This window comes from Triticum urartu, unplaced genomic scaffold (assembly GCF_056163025.1).
Source record: "Triticum urartu cultivar PI428250 unplaced genomic scaffold, HENAU_Tu73 scaffold2, whole genome shotgun sequence".
Classification (NCBI taxonomy): Eukaryota; Viridiplantae; Streptophyta; class Magnoliopsida; order Poales; family Poaceae; genus Triticum; species Triticum urartu.
This window is the reverse complement of record NW_028260368.1, coordinates 8,611,860-8,630,121: the sequence shown is the minus strand read 5'-3', so window position 1 is coordinate 8,630,121 and position 18,262 is coordinate 8,611,860. Positions and strand designations below refer to the sequence as shown.

The 18,262-nt window shown below is 36.9% G+C and overlaps 7 non-coding genes across 7 annotated transcripts; 4 read left to right on the top strand and 3 right to left on the bottom strand.

Moving 5' to 3' along the window:
- Positions 1-363: 363 nt before the first annotated feature.
- On the bottom strand, positions 364-451 carry TRNAS-GCU (transfer RNA serine (anticodon GCU)). Its single transcript has one exon. It is a non-coding gene; the product is annotated as a tRNA-Ser (tRNA).
- Positions 452-4,080: 3,629 nt separating this feature from the next.
- TRNAS-UGA (transfer RNA serine (anticodon UGA)) lies at positions 4,081-4,168 on the bottom strand. The gene has a single exon. It is a non-coding gene; the product is annotated as a tRNA-Ser (tRNA).
- Positions 4,169-4,992: 824 nt separating this feature from the next.
- On the top strand, positions 4,993-5,063 carry TRNAG-GCC (transfer RNA glycine (anticodon GCC)). Its single transcript has one exon. It is a non-coding gene; the product is annotated as a tRNA-Gly (tRNA).
- A 2,484-nt stretch (positions 5,064-7,547) lies between these two features.
- TRNAT-GGU (transfer RNA threonine (anticodon GGU)) lies at positions 7,548-7,619 on the top strand. The gene has a single exon. It is a non-coding gene; the product is annotated as a tRNA-Thr (tRNA).
- Positions 7,620-8,126: 507 nt separating this feature from the next.
- On the top strand, positions 8,127-8,208 carry TRNAY-GUA (transfer RNA tyrosine (anticodon GUA)). The gene has a single exon. It is a non-coding gene; the product is annotated as a tRNA-Tyr (tRNA).
- A 359-nt stretch (positions 8,209-8,567) lies between these two features.
- Positions 8,568-8,641, top strand: TRNAD-GUC (transfer RNA aspartic acid (anticodon GUC)). Its single transcript has one exon. It is a non-coding gene; the product is annotated as a tRNA-Asp (tRNA).
- Positions 8,642-11,239: 2,598 nt separating this feature from the next.
- On the bottom strand, positions 11,240-11,310 carry TRNAC-GCA (transfer RNA cysteine (anticodon GCA)). The gene has a single exon. It is a non-coding gene; the product is annotated as a tRNA-Cys (tRNA).
- Positions 11,311-18,262: the final 6,952 nt, after the last annotated feature.

Genomic DNA, 18,262 nt, shown 5'->3' with positions numbered 1-18,262 from the left:
CTTATTATAAAAGAATTCTTGCAATTTTTTTCAAGAATTCTTTTTTGCATTTTTAGGTATAAAAAAAAACCATCCTAGTGGATCCGTGTGGTAAGGAAAAACTGGTAATCTATTCCTTAAAAAAAAATCTTGGAGATTATGTAATGCTTACTCTCAAACTTTTTGTTTATACAGTAGTGATATTCTTTGTTTCACTCTTTATCTTTGGATTCTTATCTAATGACCCAGGACGGAATCCTGGACGCGAGGAGTAAAAATTCAGTTTTTTTTTTTCTTATTGGATTTGTTTCGTACATTTATCTATGAGAAAATCCGGGGGTCAGAATTCTTTCCAATTCGAAAGTCCCAAATGATCCAAGGGAGCGGAAAGAGAGGGATTCGAACCCTCGGTACAAAAAAATTGTACAACGGATTAGCAATCCGCCGCTTTAGTCCACTCAGCCATCTCTCCACGTTCCAAAGCGAAAGGTTTCCGTGATATGATATAGGCAAGAAATAAGAAATAACGGTTGCAAAAAACCCCTTTTTTTTCTTTCAAAAGTCTATAAAAATTATATTGCCAATTCCATTTTAATTATATTCTTTTTTCTTAATGTTAATAAAAAAAGAAGAAAATTCTTGTTTTTTCTTTCTAAAAATCGATATTGGCCGAGAGACAATCAAATAGATTTTCTCTTTAGCGGGCATTTCCATATAGGACTTGTTATAATTATAATAAAACAAGCAGGTTATATAAAAAAAACGCTTTTTTTGTCGATTATTTATCAAGAAAGCAAAAAGGGTTCTTATCAAATCCACCATAAAATTGGAAAGAAGCATAAAGTAAGTAGACCTGACTCCTTTAATGATGCCTCTATCCGCTATTCTGATATATAAATTCGATGTAGATGAAATTGTATAAGCGAATTTTTTTTATTTCCTTAGACTTAGACCGCGCAAGACAAGAATTTTTCGCTATTTACGATTTCATATTCTTGTTACTAGATGTTCTATAGGAATAAGAAGAAATCGCAACTCCTTTGCGCTACACATAAAATTGGATTTCGAAGGTCCATTTTTTTTTTTCAGAATCCTCTATTATTTTAGTTCTTCCACCCATGCAATAGAGAGGGAATGGGAAAAGAAGGGTTACTTTTATTTGCATTTTTCCCTTAAAAGATAGACTTTGAAATAGGAGTCTTGGAATAATGCTGAATTCAAAGGTTTATTTCTTTCTATAGTATAAGAAAAACAATTTATTTCTATTTCTATAGTATAAGAAAAACAAATAAATAGTATAAGAAAAACAAATCGAATCAAATTCATGGATTTACCACGACCTCGGTTGTGACTGTGACTCCATAGATAAAAATGGGAAATTTCTCTCTTCGAGACCATTGAAAAAGGGCATTGAACGAGAAAGAAATCGTCCACAGATAATAAAACTATCATATGCCTTGGAAAGTGATATGAGGTGCTCGGAAATGGTTGAAGTAATTGAATAGGAGGATCACTATGACTATAGCCCTTGGTAGAATTCCTAAAGAAGAAAATGATCTATTTGATACTATGGATGACTGGTTACGAAGGGACCGTTTCGTTTTTGTAGGATGGTCTGGCCTATTGCTCTTTCCTTGTGCTTATTTCGCTTTAGGGGGTTGGTTTACAGGGACAACTTTTGTAACTTCTTGGTATACCCATGGATTGGCTAGTTCCTATTTGGAAGGTTGTAATTTCTTAACCGCAGCAGTTTCTACCCCTGCCAATAGTTTAGCACACTCTTTGTTGCTACTATGGGGGCCCGAAGCACAAGGAGATTTTACTCGTTGGTGTCAATTAGGCGGTCTATGGACTTTTGTAGCTCTCCACGGGGCTTTTGCACTAATAGGTTTCATGTTACGCCAATTTGAACTTGCTCGGTCTGTTCAATTGCGGCCTTATAATGCAATCTCATTCTCTGGTCCAATTGCTGTTTTTGTTTCTGTATTCCTTATTTATCCACTGGGGCAATCTGGTTGGTTCTTTGCGCCGAGTTTTGGCGTAGCAGCGATATTTCGATTCATCCTTTTCTTCCAAGGATTTCATAATTGGACGTTGAACCCATTTCATATGATGGGAGTTGCCGGAGTATTAGGTGCGGCTCTGCTATGCGCTATTCATGGAGCGACCGTAGAAAACACTCTATTTGAGGACGGTGATGGTGCAAATACCTTCCGTGCTTTTAACCCAACTCAAGCTGAAGAAACTTATTCAATGGTCACTGCTAACCGCTTTTGGTCCCAAATCTTTGGTGTTGCTTTTTCCAATAAACGTTGGTTACATTTCTTTATGCTATTTGTACCCGTCACCGGTTTATGGATGAGTGCTATTGGCGTAGTTGGCTTGGCTCTGAACTTACGTGCCTATGACTTTGTTTCCCAGGAAATCCGTGCAGCGGAAGATCCTGAATTTGAGACTTTCTACACCAAAAATATTCTTTTAAACGAGGGTATTCGTGCGTGGATGGCAGCTCAGGATCAGCCTCATGAAAATCTTATATTCCCTGAGGAGGTTCTACCACGTGGAAACGCTCTTTAATGGAACTTTCGTTTTAGCTGGTCGTGACCAAGAAACCACCGGCTTTGCTTGGTGGGCTGGGAATGCCAGACTTATCAATTTGTCCGGTAAACTGCTTGGAGCTCATGTAGCTCATGCCGGATTAATCGTATTCTGGGCCGGAGCAATGAACCTATTTGAAGTGGCCCATTTCGTACCAGAAAAGCCCATGTATGAACAAGGGTTGATTTTACTTCCACACTTAGCTACTCTAGGTTGGGGAGTAGGGCCAGGGGGGGAAGTTCTAGATACTTTTCCGTACTTTGTATCTGGCGTACTTCACCTAATTTCCTCCGCAGTCTTAGGCTTCGGTGGCATTTATCACGCGCTTCTGGGACCCGAGACTCTTGAGGAATCTTTTCCATTCTTTGGTTATGTCTGGAAAGATAGAAATAAAATGACTACAATTTTGGGTATTCACTTAATTTTGTTAGGTCTAGGTGCTTTTCTTCTAGTACTCAAGGCTCTTTATTTTGGCGGTGTATATGATACCTGGGCCCCTGGGGGGGGAGATGTAAGAAAAATTACCAATTTGACCCTTAGTCCCAGTGTTATATTTGGTTATTTACTAAAATCTCCTTTTGGTGGAGAAGGGTGGATTGTTAGTGTAGATGATTTAGAAGATATAATTGGTGGGCATGTATGGTTGGGTTTTATTTGTGTATTTGGCGGAATTTGGCATATTTTAACCAAACCCTTCGCATGGGCTCGCCGTGCATTTGTATGGTCTGGAGAAGCTTACTTGTCTTATAGTTTAGCTGCTTTATCTGTCTTTGGTTTTATCGCTTGTTGTTTTGTATGGTTCAATAATACAGCTTATCCGAGTGAGTTTTATGGACCCACCGGGCCAGAAGCTTCTCAAGCTCAAGCATTTACTTTTCTAGTTAGAGACCAGCGTCTTGGAGCTAATGTGGGATCCGCTCAAGGACCCACAGGTTTAGGTAAATATCTAATGCGTTCCCCAACTGGGGAGGTTATCTTTGGAGGGGAAACTATGCGTTTTTGGGACCTTCGTGCTCCATGGTTAGAACCTCTAAGGGGCCCCAACGGTTTGGACTTGAGTAGGTTGAAAAAAGACATACAACCTTGGCAAGAACGACGCTCAGCAGAATATATGACCCACGCTCCTTTAGGCTCTTTAAATTCCGTGGGTGGCGTAGCTACCGAGATCAATGCAGTTAATTATGTCTCTCCTAGAAGTTGGTTATCAACTTCTCATTTTGTTCTAGGATTCTTCTTTTTTGTGGGCCATTTATGGCATGCAGGAAGAGCCCGAGCTGCTCTGCAGCAGGTTTTGAAAAGGGAATCGATCGTGATTTGGAACCTGTTCTTTACATGAACCCTCTTAACTAAGATTTTCTTATTTATACCTGTTCTACTTTTTTTCTGTTCTGGCTCGGTTATTCCATCTAGCCGAGCCATTCATTCCTTTTTATGAAAGAAAGATAAGGGACAGAAAAAAAAAATAAATAAAAATGAAAGAAACAAACGTATTCAATAAGCAAAAGGAGAGAGAGGGATTCGAACCCTCGATAGTTCCTAGAACTATACCGGTTTTCAAGACCGGAGCTATCAACCACTCAGCCATCTCTCCACAGCCTAATCCTTATTTTACTCCTACAAATAGAACATAGCCATATAAAAAATAAAAAGATTTATTAGCCTCTAGAAAGATATCAGATACAAGTTCCTTTTCGATATATCTCTGTATACTGTATACACGGATACAGGATCCGCTATACCCGCTTGTGAAATAAAGAGTAAATAATCTCTTCTCACCCCCATATCCAAATAAAAAAGCGGTTTAAGTAATAAATTTGAATTAAAGAGAAGAATCAATGGATTCATGATTAAACCCCTCCTACTTCTTGTATTTTTTTACAATTTTGGTTTAAGTGAGGGATCAAATATGTAGTCAACTTTATTTGATGGTAGCTTGGAGGATTAGAAATATGACTATTGCTTTCCAATTAGCTGTTTTTGCATTAATTGCGACTTCCTCAGTCTTAGTAATTAGTGTACCCCTTGTATTTGCTTCTCCTGATGGTTGGTCAAATAATAAAAATGTTGTATTTTCCGGTACATCATTATGGATTGGACTAGTCTTTCTCGTAGCTATTCTGAATTCTCTCATTTCTTAAATGAAATTTGGTTAATATTTATTAACCCCATAAAAAAGAAATAATAAAGGCCATTTCTTCTAAAAAATTAGAATAGTGAGACGTATTAAAACGCAATTTGCGTTCCGAATTGCTAGCTCTTCTCTTTCAGTATTATGAAATTCCATTCCCATTAGAATATTCATTGACAGATAATAAAAAAAGGAAAACTCTAATATAATAGAAAATGAAATGAAACGGTCGACCCAGACATAGAAGGTCGACCCAGGCGGATATACGCTATAAAATATATACCGTAGCGAGCGTAGTTCAATGGTAAAATATCTCCTTGCCAAGGAGAAGATACGGGTTCGATTCCCGCCGCTCGCCCGCTTAATTTATCAAAGTACTATGATAAAAAGTTTAGTCTAGTTAACTGTTTAACTACTTATATTAAATTAAGTATTAATTAGGTGTTAGTCTAGTGCCGTATCCCTTACTATCTTACCCTTCCTTTGCATCCCACTCAAAAAAAGAGGGCGCTCCAGAGGCAGAAATAGAACTCGCCAACAGAGCTCCAAAAATTGGGTATTAACTGAGACAAACAACGGGCAAACTTTTTTTAAAGGGAAGGGAGAGGTAGACTGTCCCTTTCGTTTCATTTTTATTTTCTGCAGGGTAGGGAGAGGCCTTGCGCCTTCTTTTTTTGAAGGCAAGTGACTTCGCAAACTGCTCAATTTTGCCCTCTAGGGCCGGGAACTAATGAATAAAAAAGGGTTGGATACGCCCCTCTACCATACATATCTAGAGAAATAGAATAGTCCTTTTATACAGACTGCTAAGTGCGGAGACGGGAATCGAACCCGTGACCTCAAGGTTATGAGCCTCGTGAGCTACCAAACTGCTCTACTCCGCTCTGGAGTACCAGAAACTGGTGGACAAAAAAGGCTTGAATACAAGCCTCTAACATGTCTAGACAAATAGAATACTCCTTTTATACAGAATGGAGCGGGTAGCGGGAATCGAACCCGCATCGTTAGCTTGGAAGGCTAGGGGTTATAGTCGACGTTGGTTGATTATTTTTAACGTCTCTAATTCAAAACCGAACATGAAATTTTGATTTCATTCGGCTCCTTTATGGATATTCTCACCACTTAACATCTATGTCAGCTTTTCTATTTGAATGGAACCAAAGCTCTCCGCTTTCTAGATGATCCTTATAGAGTAGGAGATAGAAATTCTATCTAAATTCATCTAATCTACTTACTTCGTTCCCTAATTTCATTCAAGAGATCCTGAGGAAAAGAATTGGGTTTCCACCGAGCTGAAACAATATGCGGATGGTTCTAGTAAACCAAAACTATCGTTTTTTAGCTATTTGGCTTCCTTATTCCTTATTTTAAGAAGATTTAGTTACGATTGGAAATCAACTTTTTTGTATCTTCATCCATAGATCCTTTACTCATATTTTCAAAATTGGAATACTTAATCCAATGCAAAATTATGCTTCGCGACTCTGTACTCATAATCCTATTTTTATTTTGGATGCAATTTAAATTAGTCTTTGGATACAAATCGCCAGAATGTATATTCTTCCTCAATATGCTATTGAGAGGAAAAGGATTTAATCCTTTATAAGAACTAAAGTTTTCATCGGAATATAAAAATAAAAAACTTAAGGATGCCTTAAGTATATCATTTCAAATTCAGTTATTAATAGAACGAATCACACTTTTACCACTAAACTATACCCGCTACATTGTAGATTATGGTATAAATGGTACCCTTTGTCAAGGATAGCCATTTGACAAGAAGGCTAATTCCCCCTTATTGAATCAGATGGAGAAGGTTCATGACACTGAGCCGTTGGTACTTCTACTTCGATCGCTCGCCTTTACTTTAGGATTTAGATAGCCCCTCTGGTCTGTAAAAAAAATCTTTTCTTACCATGCTAATAGCGCCTGAACCAAATGTATTTATTTTGATTAGGATCCTATTCTACGGTTACGACTACAATAATAATTATTTACTTTGCAAGGACGTAAGTGTGTCAGACTGCTAAATTGTTTTATTATTCCTACAATATAAACTAGGGGATATAGGGGGTAACACTGTCCCTATAAATTCCTTTTTTCCTTTTCTTTTTTGTCCAGAATTGAACAAAAAAGAAATTATGGAAGATGTTTTCTTCCCCCATTAAGTCCGAGCCATAGAGTAAGAGTGAGATGAGTTTTCCAAATTCATCATAGACTTTCCCTATGGCTTGATAGAAGTAAGCAGCAAAGAGTCGTAACTTAAAGAAAAAAACGGACAGGGCCGACAGATTTACCTGATGTAAAGAAGATCCTAAAAGTCTCTGATTAGTCGACTCTCTCCATTTAACACTTTCCTCTCTCTCCTTTTTTCCACTGACTCAATTCTAGTTTATTAGATTCTTGTTTAAAAGAATGCAAAAAGTTCAATAGAACTAAGAACACATAAAAAATAGCATAGAGGATCAAGGCCATTACCAAAAGTTCCTCCCAAGGATCCTATATCCTATTGGGTATCTGTTCCCCGCCTTTTCCCGCTAGGATCGGAAATCTTATATTTTCCATATCCATATACCGTTGAATCCTTGGGGTTCCAGAATCCGCCTATTTTACTAGTCTTCGGAAACGGAAAACCCTGAACCAAGAAGAGTTGGATATGTTATGTAGGGTATGTTTTTTTTTATTAATTTTATTTTGAGCTCTCAAGATATCGATATATACATATACAATCTCTACATAATGTCTCTCTCTCTATCTCTATATATTATATATATAATATGTACATTATGCAGTAGACCCATAATGGGAAATCCAAGTGGCTAATTTTTGAATTAAATAAAAAGCCCTTTTAACTCAGTGGTAGAGTAATGCCATGGTAAGGCATAAGTCATCGGTTCAAATCCGATAAAGGGCTTTTTAAATTAGTGGTAGAGTAATCTCGTGCTAAGACGTAAGTCGTTGGTTCGAATCTGATAGAGTACTTTTCTACTAAATTGATTCACTTTTTTTCTTTGTTTTTGAAACTTTCTCTATATTTTTAGAGAATTTTATGACTTAGTGCGGGATGGATGCATTTTTGGTATGAACACTAAATGAAGCACGGAGAATTAATCTATAACGATCAACTAAAAAAAATCCTAGATGAAAACATAACAGAAAAGTTGGAAAAACTCTTTGCTTTGGATCTATTTATACTTTTCGAGTATATTGACAATTCCAAAAAACTGCTCATACTATGATTATAGTATAATCACGAGCGGTTGTATATGGCCCTATCGTCTAGTGATGCCCCTATCGTCTAGTGGTTCAGGACATCTCTCTTTCAAGGAGGCAGCGGGGATTCGACTTCCCCTGGGGGTAGGGAGTATTATGAAAGGAGGTTAATCATAGATTAGCAAAAACCCTAGAATAAATTCTTCCTGGGTCGATGCCCGAGTGGTTAATGGGGACGGACTGTAAATTCGTTGACAATGTCTACGCTGGTTCAAATCCAGCTCGGCCCAAACCAAAAATCTAGGGCTTCGTGAGTATGAACTAAATCCTTTTGTTTTTCTTCCATAAAATAAAATGTCTGATCTATAGAAATAAAAGATAAAGAAAAAAGGGAAATTTTTTTTTTCTAATCCATATCTCTCTCATTCCTTTCTTACAAACAAAAGAGTTTTTCTTATTGAAGGCTGGATTATTATCCATTTTTAGTGATAAAAAATCACGACATACTAGTTATGTCACTCTCACTATACCCACGTATAATATAATATGTGGGTATGTAGTATATGATTCGTCTATTTCTTAGAGTACGAAAGACGAATCGAATCTTCTTATGGTTCTATTTAAGAATGGGTATGCCATACACCCCGCGGGGATTGTAGTTCAATTGGTCAGAGCACCGCCCTGTCAAGGCGGAAGCTGCGGGTTCGAGCCCCGTCAGTCCCGAACTAGGGTTCAATGAATGGAGAAATTGATATTTCCTTTTTCCATGAAAAAAAGGGGCAGGGAGCAAGATCAAATACCCACAGGGCACCCTTACTTCACTTTTTTATTTTGCATCTCTCATTAAAGAGGGAGGGAGGGCATATAGGAATTTTTTTTTCACTACTCCCAATCGATAAAGAAAGACACACATACGATATGTGGATTAGTAGAATTTAGGATATTATATTACTCTATCTTTCTTTATGATGATACCATCCTCATCTTAATTTCCTATTCCACTCTTATGGAATAGAGTACCGGTATTTTACCGGAATCCATACATAAATCGTATTCCCTTTTTATTTCAGACCTCTTTTCCCCATCTCACTTCTACTGCTTATTTGGATGTCTATGTGACCCATAGAAAGTGAAATTGGTCATATAATACATACATAATTGTATGTATAACTATAAGAAAAAGGAAGGGAAATTGTATAAGATTAAGAAAGTATAAGATTAAGAAAGCTCGTGGGTTAGAGATATAGAAAAGAAAAAGTAGAAAAGGATTAAAAAAGAGGGAATTCCTAATCCAATCAAAAAACCCATTTTGGTCTTAGTGTGGATAGAGGATCTTCCTATGTTATACTATATAACTCTCATCCGTGAAATATAACTCTCATCCATGAATTGATTTGATAGATCCGATATTCATAATATTGAATTGATTCAGTATTATCAGAATGCAAGCCCTACCCTTGAATTTACAAGATACCCCTTTTTCCTCTCCATGGGATTACATCCCGAGTTATTGTGAAAATAAAAAATAAAGAGGTTATGGAAGTCAATATTCTCGCATTTATTGCTACTGCACTGTTCATTCTAGTTCCTACTTCTTTTTTACTTATTATTTATGTAAAAACAGTCAGCCAAAATAATTAATTGGAATTCCAATTAATCATTGAAGAAATTAAAAAGGGATTAAATAAAAAAAATCCAAGTCTTAAATGAAAGGATCTGGTTGGAATCTTAAAGTGTGGTAGAAAGAACTACATATAGTTTTTTCTACGACACTTTAGATTCTTTCTATTATATTATCTTTGAATCTACATAGAATAGATTAGTAGATTGAAATAGTTAAGTAGTCTAATTCAATTTCTTTTTTCATTGCATCCACTTAATTTCAATCAGGTCAAAATAAAAAAATCTAAGACAATTCTTGACCAAAGAATCCATGGAAGGAAAGAAAAATAATATGAAGAATAGACTATAGTAAAAAGTAAAAGGAAATGGAAAATGTGTGATATGCCGTGAATAGTTCCGTGGAAGAAAGTCTAATTTTCTTATGTATAGAACTTTTTTTAACCATTCGTCATTTCTAGTAGAAATTCTGAATTGGTATAATGGCTCTTTCTTACATTACAACTTACAATACAAGAGTTTCTTACAGGAGTGAAACAAAACTAAAGAAAAAGATTAAAGAATAACGTTTGACAAAATGATTAATGCAAAATGATCCATTAAAGAAAAGAATTGATACAACAATTTGATTACTTAATCAATTAGTAGTATCCCTAGAGTCCACTCCTTCCCCATACTACTAGTGAAAGAGAAAATGTAAAGACTACCATTAAAGCAGCCCAAGCGAGACTTACTATATCCATCTAAATTATGTCTCCTATTTCTATGAAGGGATTATTCTACTATTGATCAATAATCATAGTGGAATCAAGGGTACAGAGTCAAAAAGGGATTCCGCCCTAAGGCCATGGATCAATCAGTTCAAGGAATTTACTCCTAACAAATTCTTATAGGAATTCTGGTAGAATTAGAGAGCATTAAAAATACGAGATACTATAGCCCTTTTTTCCTTAAAAAAGAAAGAGTACGGGAATGATGTCCTGAATAGAAGAAGCGGGAATAGGAAGATTTTTTATTCCTTTTGTTACTCTTTTTTTTTTTTTTAAGCAAAGGACGCCCGAATATACCATAAAATTATCGATAGATAAATATTTATTGGATACCTACCTTACCTAATGTTTATTTTTGACCTAAACCCTGCAGCCTTGCTTTGTATCATTCTATGAAAGAATGAAGAGATTTTATCCATAATACAACACCTAAATTGATTTTTGATCGACCTATTTAATCTGATTCTCGTTAGAATTAAGTAGTCCTTACTTTAGTGTATGTAGGTAACATAAGATGTACGATAAAAAAATGTATAATAATTAGTAAGTCTTGATATTCTTTCGTGGAGTCCCTTCTTGAATCTTAGATTGAAAAAAAAAAAGAATGCCCCTTAGGGACCTTTCTTTGGATACCAAGATTTCTGACATCTTATCCTCGTATTTTAAAATTATCAAATCGAATCTCAATTAAGAACCAATTCAAATTCATATAATAAAAGAATAAGGAAACACTACCTCACCCCTATTGATAACCATTTTGGCCACTACCGTCAAAACAAACCCTAACCCTAGTTTGAGGATAGAACTATGGTATGGTTTCTCTAAACCCAGTATCGGCAGGCCCAGTTACTCTCTTGCCCGAACTTATGCGAAGTAAAAATTTATCGAATTCGATCAGCACTATAAAAAAAACCTAAGTATTTTATTGATCAGGCGGCACCCAGATTTGAACTGGGGATAAAGGATTTGCAGTCCCCTGCCTTACCGCTTGGCCATGCCGCCAAAAAATCCGATCAAAAATCTAGAAAACAGCAAGTATTCATCCACGTTTTCTTACGAAAAGCCCCTTTTATTTTGAATATAATTCTACTTACTTTTTTCCAATCTTTTTCAAAAAATCTATTCCTGCTTTTTTTGATCCAGTTTCTATTATTCTCCTCGATAGATTCTATCTTAAAACATACATTGTTAACACAATAAAACTTCCCATTTCTTTCTATTGAGATGAAAAAGAAGAAAAAGTGGATTTCTATTCACAGGCTGCAAAATTCAGAATAAATTGGAACCGTTAACTAGAATTCTCTTTTTTTTATTGCAGTAGTGAACTACTCTTAAATCGGTATTATCTCCCCCCCCTTCAATGGCATAATAAAATATTATGGCTTTATGCTTAATCCGTGTATAGGTAAACTTTAGGTCCGAACAGCATTATTATCCAAAGATCCCCTTTATGTACATATCTCTATGGGGAATCATGCTTTAATTTTTCAAAGTATTAAATTAAATATCTTGAATAAAAAAAGGAAATTTGCTCTGATATAGAGTATAACCTGACTATCTTGGCGTACCCAAGTGAAATTACGATAAAAGAAAAGCATGGATATGGGGAGAGGTGGATAACTAGATTGGCATGTACTTAAAAAAGGGACTTACTTTATTTTAGAATTCCACAATGAAATACTGAATTTTCTAGCAATTATACTACTCCGATCCGAAATAAAAAAGAACCCTCAAATTATTTTGAGAAATTAAAGTAAGCACGCTATTCTAAATCGAAGTAAAGTCAAACTTTCTAGTATATTATATTACGGCTTTATTACATTCATAGAAAGGAGATAAAATGAGAAATCTTTGCCATCCAATCTGATTAGAATATCATAACATAAAGTATAAGTGGCAGAATTTTTTTTGTAGGAATGTTTTATCAATTCATTTTCATTTCATTTGTACCCCTGGCAAACTCGAACTTTCGTCCAAATGGTCTCTATTCATATGTATGAAATACATATATGAAATACGTATGTGGAGTTCCCTAGAATTTCATGTGATTCAGTAAACAGAATATAGATTCCATGATTGCTAGATCGATCCATAGGGATTGATGAAGAGTGAGCTGATAATGGAATTTTTCTTTGATAAACAGGAAACTTAAGATTAAGATGCTCCGGAATGGAAACGAGGGAATGTCCACAATACCCGGATTTAGTCAGATCCAATTCGAGGGATTTTGTAGGTTCATTAATCAAGCCTTGGCAGAAGAACTTGACAAGTTTCCAACAATTAAAGATCCAGATCACGAAATTGCATTTCAATTATTTGCGAAAGGATATCAACTGCTAGAACCCTCGATAAAAGAAAGAGATGCTGTGTATGAATCACTCACCTATTCTTCCGAATTATATGTATCTGCGAGATTAATTTTTGGTTTCGATGTGCAAAAGCAAACCATTTCTATCGGAAACATTCCTATAATGAATTCCTTAGGAACCTTTATTATAAATGGAATATACCGAATTGTGATCAATCAAATATTGCTAAGTCCTGGTATTTACTACCGCTCGGAATTAGATCATAAGGGAATTTCTATCTACACTGGCACTATAATATCAGATTGGGGGGGGAGATCGGAATTAGCAATTGATAAAAAAGAAAGGATATGGGCTCGCGTGAGTAGAAAACAAAAGATATCTATTCTAGTTCTATCATCAGCTATGGGTTCGAATCTAAGAGAAATTCTGGATAATGTTTCCTACCCTGAAATTTTCTTGTCTTTCCCGAATGCTAAAGAGAAGAAGAGGATTGAGTCAAAAGAAAAAGCTATTTTGGAGTTTTATCAACAATTTGCTTGTGTAGGTGGGGACCTGGTATTTTCGGAGTCCTTATGCGAGGAATTACAAAAGAAATTTTTTCAACAAAAATGTGAATTAGGAAGGATTGGTCGACGAAATATGAATCGGAGACTTAATCTTGATATTCCTCAGAACAATACATTCTTGTTACCACGAGATGTATTGGCCGCTACGGATCATTTGATTGGAATGAAATTTGGAACGGGTATACTTGACGATGACGATATGAATCACTTGAAAAATAAACGTATTCGTTCGGTTGCGGATCTGTTACAAGATCAATTCGGATTGGCTCTTGGTCGTTTACAACATGCAGTTCAAAAAACTATTCGTAGAGTATTCATACGTCAATCGAAACCGACTCCCCAAACTTTGGTAACTCCAACTTCAACTTCAATTTTATTAATAACTACTTATGAGACCTTTTTTGGCACATACCCGTTATCTCAAGTTTTTGATCAAACGAATCCATTGACACAAACTGTTCATGGGCGAAAAGTGAGTTGTTTAGGTCCTGGAGGGTTGACGGGGAGAACCGCAAGTTTTCGGAGCCGAGATATTCATCCGAGTCACTATGGGCGTATTTGTCCAATTGACACGTCTGAAGGAATCAATGTTGGACTTACTGGATCCTTAACAATTCATGCGAGAATTGATCACTTGTGGGGATCCATAGAGAGTCCGTTTTATGAAATATCTGCTGAGAAAGCAAAAGAAAAAAAAGAGAGACAGGTGGTTTATCTATCACCAAATAGAGATGAATATTATATGATAGCAGCAGGAAATTCTTTGTCCTTGAATCAAGGTATTCAGGAAGAACAGGTTGTTCCGGCTAGATACCGTCAAGAATTCTTGACTATTGCATGGGAACAGATTCATGTTAGAAGTATTTTTCCTTTCCAATATTTTTCTATTGGGGGTTCTCTCATTCCTTTTATTGAGCACAATGATGCGAATCGGGCTTTAATGAGTTCTAATATGCAGCGCCAAGCAGTTCCGCTTTCTCGGTCCGAGAAATGCATTGTAGGAACTGGATTGGAACGCCAAACAGCTCTAGATTCGAGGGTTTCCATTATAGCCGAACGCGAGGGAAAGATCATTTCTACTGATAGTCATAAGATACTTTTATCAAGTAGTGGGAAGACTATAAGTATTCCTTTAGTTAACCACCGTCGCTCTAACAAAAATACTTGTATGCACCAAAAACCCCGGGTTCCACGGGGTAAATCCATTAAAAAAGGACAAATTTTAGCAGAAGGAGCTGCTACAATTGGGGGCGAACTTGCTTTAGGAAAAAACGTATTAGTAGCTTATATGCCATGGGAAGGTTACAATTTTGAAGACGCAGTACTAATTAGCGAACGTTTGGTATATGAAGATATTTATACCTCTTTTCACATCCGGAAATATGAAATTCAGACGGATACGACAAGCCAGGGCTCCGCTGAAAAAATCACTAAAGAAATACCACATCTAGAAGAACATTTACTCCGCAATTTGGACAGAAATGGAGTTGTTAGGTTGGGATCCTGGGTAGAAACTGGTGATATTTTAGTAGGTAAATTAACGCCTCAGATAGCGAGCGAATCATCTTATATCGCGGAAGCTGGATTATTACGGGCCATATTTGGCCTTGAGGTTTCCACTTCAAAAGAAACTTCTCTGAAATTACCTATAGGTGGAAGAGGGCGCGTTATCGATGTGAAATGGATCCAAAGGGACCCGCTCGACATAATGGTTCGTGTATATATTTTACAGAAACGTGAAATCAAAGTTGGGGATAAAGTAGCCGGAAGACATGGGAATAAAGGGATCATTTCCAAAATTTTGCCTAGGCAAGATATGCCCTATTTGCAAGATGGAACACCCGTTGATATGGTCTTCAATCCCTTAGGAGTACCCTCCCGAATGAATGTGGGACAAATATTTGAAAGCTCGCTCGGATTAGCGGGGGATCTGCTAAAGAAACATTATAGAATAGCACCCTTTGATGAGAGATATGAGCAAGAGGCTTCAAGAAAACTTGTGTTTTCAGAATTATATGAAGCCAGTAAAGAAACAAAAAATCCATGGGTATTTGAACCCGAGTACCCGGGAAAAAGCAGAATATTTGATGGAAGAACAGGCGACCCCTTTGAGCAACCTGTTCTAATAGGGAAGTCCTATATCTTAAAATTAATTCATCAAGTTGATGAGAAAATTCATGGGCGTTCTACTGGGCCCTACTCACTTGTTACACAACAACCGGTTAGAGGAAGAGCCAAGCAAGGGGGACAACGAGTAGGAGAAATGGAAGTTTGGGCTTTAGAAGGATTTGGTGTTGCTCATATTTTACAAGAGATACTTACTTATAAATCTGACCATCTTATAGCTCGCCAAGAAATACTTAATGCTACGATCTGGGGAAAAAGAATACCTAATCATGAGGATCCTCCAGAATCTTTTCGAGTGCTCGTTCGAGAACTACGATCTTTGGCTCTAGAACTGAATCATTTCCTTGTATCTGAAAAGAACTTCCAGGTTAATAGGGAGGAAGTTTGATCGGAATAAATATAAATTCTTTTCTTATTTCTATTTTATGATTGACCAATATAAACATCAACAACTTCAAATTGGACTCGTTTCCCCTCAACAAATAAAGGCTTGGGCTAACAAAAACCTACCTAATGGAGAAGTCGTTGGCGAAGTCACAAGGCCCTCTACTTTTCATTATAAAACCGATAAACCAGAAAAAGATGGATTGTTTTGCGAAAGAATCTTTGGACCCATAAAAAGCGGGATTTGCGCTTGTGGCAATTCTCGAGCGAGCGGAGCTGAAAACGAAGACGAAAGATTTTGCCAAAAATGCGGGGTCGAATTTGTGGATTCTCGGATACGAAGATATCAAATGGGATACATCAAACTCGCATGTCCCGTGACTCATGTGTGGTATTTGAAAGGTCTTCCTAGTTATATCGCGAATCTTTTAGATAAACCTCTTAAGAAGTTGGAGGGCCTAGTATACGGCGATTTCTCTTTTGCTAGGCCCAGCACTAAAAAACCCACTTTTTTACGATTACGAGGTTTATTCGAAGAGGAAATTGCATCCTGTAACCACAGCATTTCTCCCTTTTTTTCTACCCCAGGCTTTGCAACATTTCGAAATCGGGAAATTGCGACAGGAGCAGGTGCTATTAGAGAACAATTAGCAGATTTGGATTTGCGAATTATTATAGAGAATTCTTTGGTCGAATGGAAGGAATTAGAAGACGAGGGGTATAGTGGAGATGAGTGGGAAGATAGAAAAAGACGAATAAGAAAAGTTTTTTTGATTAGACGCATGCAATTGGCGAAACATTTTATTCAAACAAATGTAGAACCAGAATGGATGGTTTTGTGCTTATTACCGGTTCTTCCTCCCGAATTGAGACCTATTGTTTATAGGTCTGGAGATAAAGTAGTGACTTCAGACATTAATGAACTTTATAAGAGAGTTATCCGTCGGAACAACAATCTTGCCTATCTATTAAAAAGAAGTGAATTAGCGCCAGCAGATTTAGTAATGTGCCAGGAAAAATTGGTACAAGAAGCCGTGGATACACTTCTTGATAGTGGGTCCCGCGGGCAACCGACGAGGGATGGTCACAATAAAGTATACAAATCACTTTCAGATGTAATTGAAGGTAAAGAGGGAAGGTTTCGCGAGACTCTGCTTGGGAAACGGGTCGATTACTCGGGGCGTTCTGTCATTGTTGTGGGTCCTTCGCTTTCATTACATCAATGTGGATTACCTCTAGAGATAGCAATAAAGCTTTTTCAGCTATTTGTAATTCGCGATTTAATCACGAAACGCGCCACTTCTAATGTAAGGATTGCTAAAAGGAAAATTTGGGAAAAAGAACCCATTGTATGGGAAATACTTCAAGAAGTTATGCGGGGACATCCTGTACTGTTAAATAGAGCACCTACCCTGCATAGATTAGGCATACAGGCCTTTCAACCCACTTTAGTAGAGGGGCGTACTATTTCTTTACACCCATTAGTGTGTAAGGGTTTCAATGCGGACTTTGATGGAGATCAAATGGCTGTTCATCTACCTTTATCCTTGGAAGCTCAGGCAGAAGCCCGTTTACTTATGTTTTCTCATATGAATCTCTTATCTCCCGCTATTGGGGATCCTATTTGCGTACCAACCCAAGACATGCTTATCGGGCTTTATGTATTAACGATTGGAAAGCGTCGAGGTATTTGTGCAAATAGATATAATAGTTGCAGAAACTACCCAAATCTAAAAGTAAATTACAATAATAATAATAATTTTAAATATAGGAAAGATAAAGAACCCCATTTTTCTAGTTCTTATGATGCACTGGGAGCTTATAGACAAAAACTAATCAGTTTAGATAGTCCCTTGTGGCTACGATGGAACCTGGATCAACGCGTCATTGGGTCAAGAGAAGTTCCGATTGAAGTTCAATATGAATCTTTGGGGACTTATCATGAGATTTATGCCCACTATCTAATAATGGGAAATAGAAAAAAAGAAATTCGTTCGATATACATTCGAACCACTCTTGGTCATATTTCTTTTTATAGAGAAATAGAGGAAGCCATACAAGGATTTAGTCAGGCCTATTCATACACTACCTAAACAAGAAAGTTAGATTCGGCGATGCCCCTCCCCTTTCGGGGGGCATTCCGATTTCCCTAGTATCATCATTATTTGCCACGCGAATCCAGATTGAGATTGAGGCAATTAAGTTAATTAAATTTTCGAATCACTGACTCAGGCCCATTGTCGAATCCTACTCAGCAATTGTCGAATCCTACTCAGCCGAAAAGGGGGTACTTATGTATGGCGGAACGGGCCAATCTGGTCTTTCATAATAAAGAGATAGACGGAACTGGTATGAAACGACTTATTAGCAGATTAATAGATCATTTTGGAATGGGATATACATCCCATATACTGGATCAACTAAAGACTCTGGGCTTCCATCAAGCCACTACTACATCGATTTCGTTAGGAATCGAGGATCTTTTAACAATACCCTCTAAGGGATGGTTAGTCCAAGACGCGGAACAACAGAGTTTTCTTTTGGAGAAACACTATTATTATGGGGCTG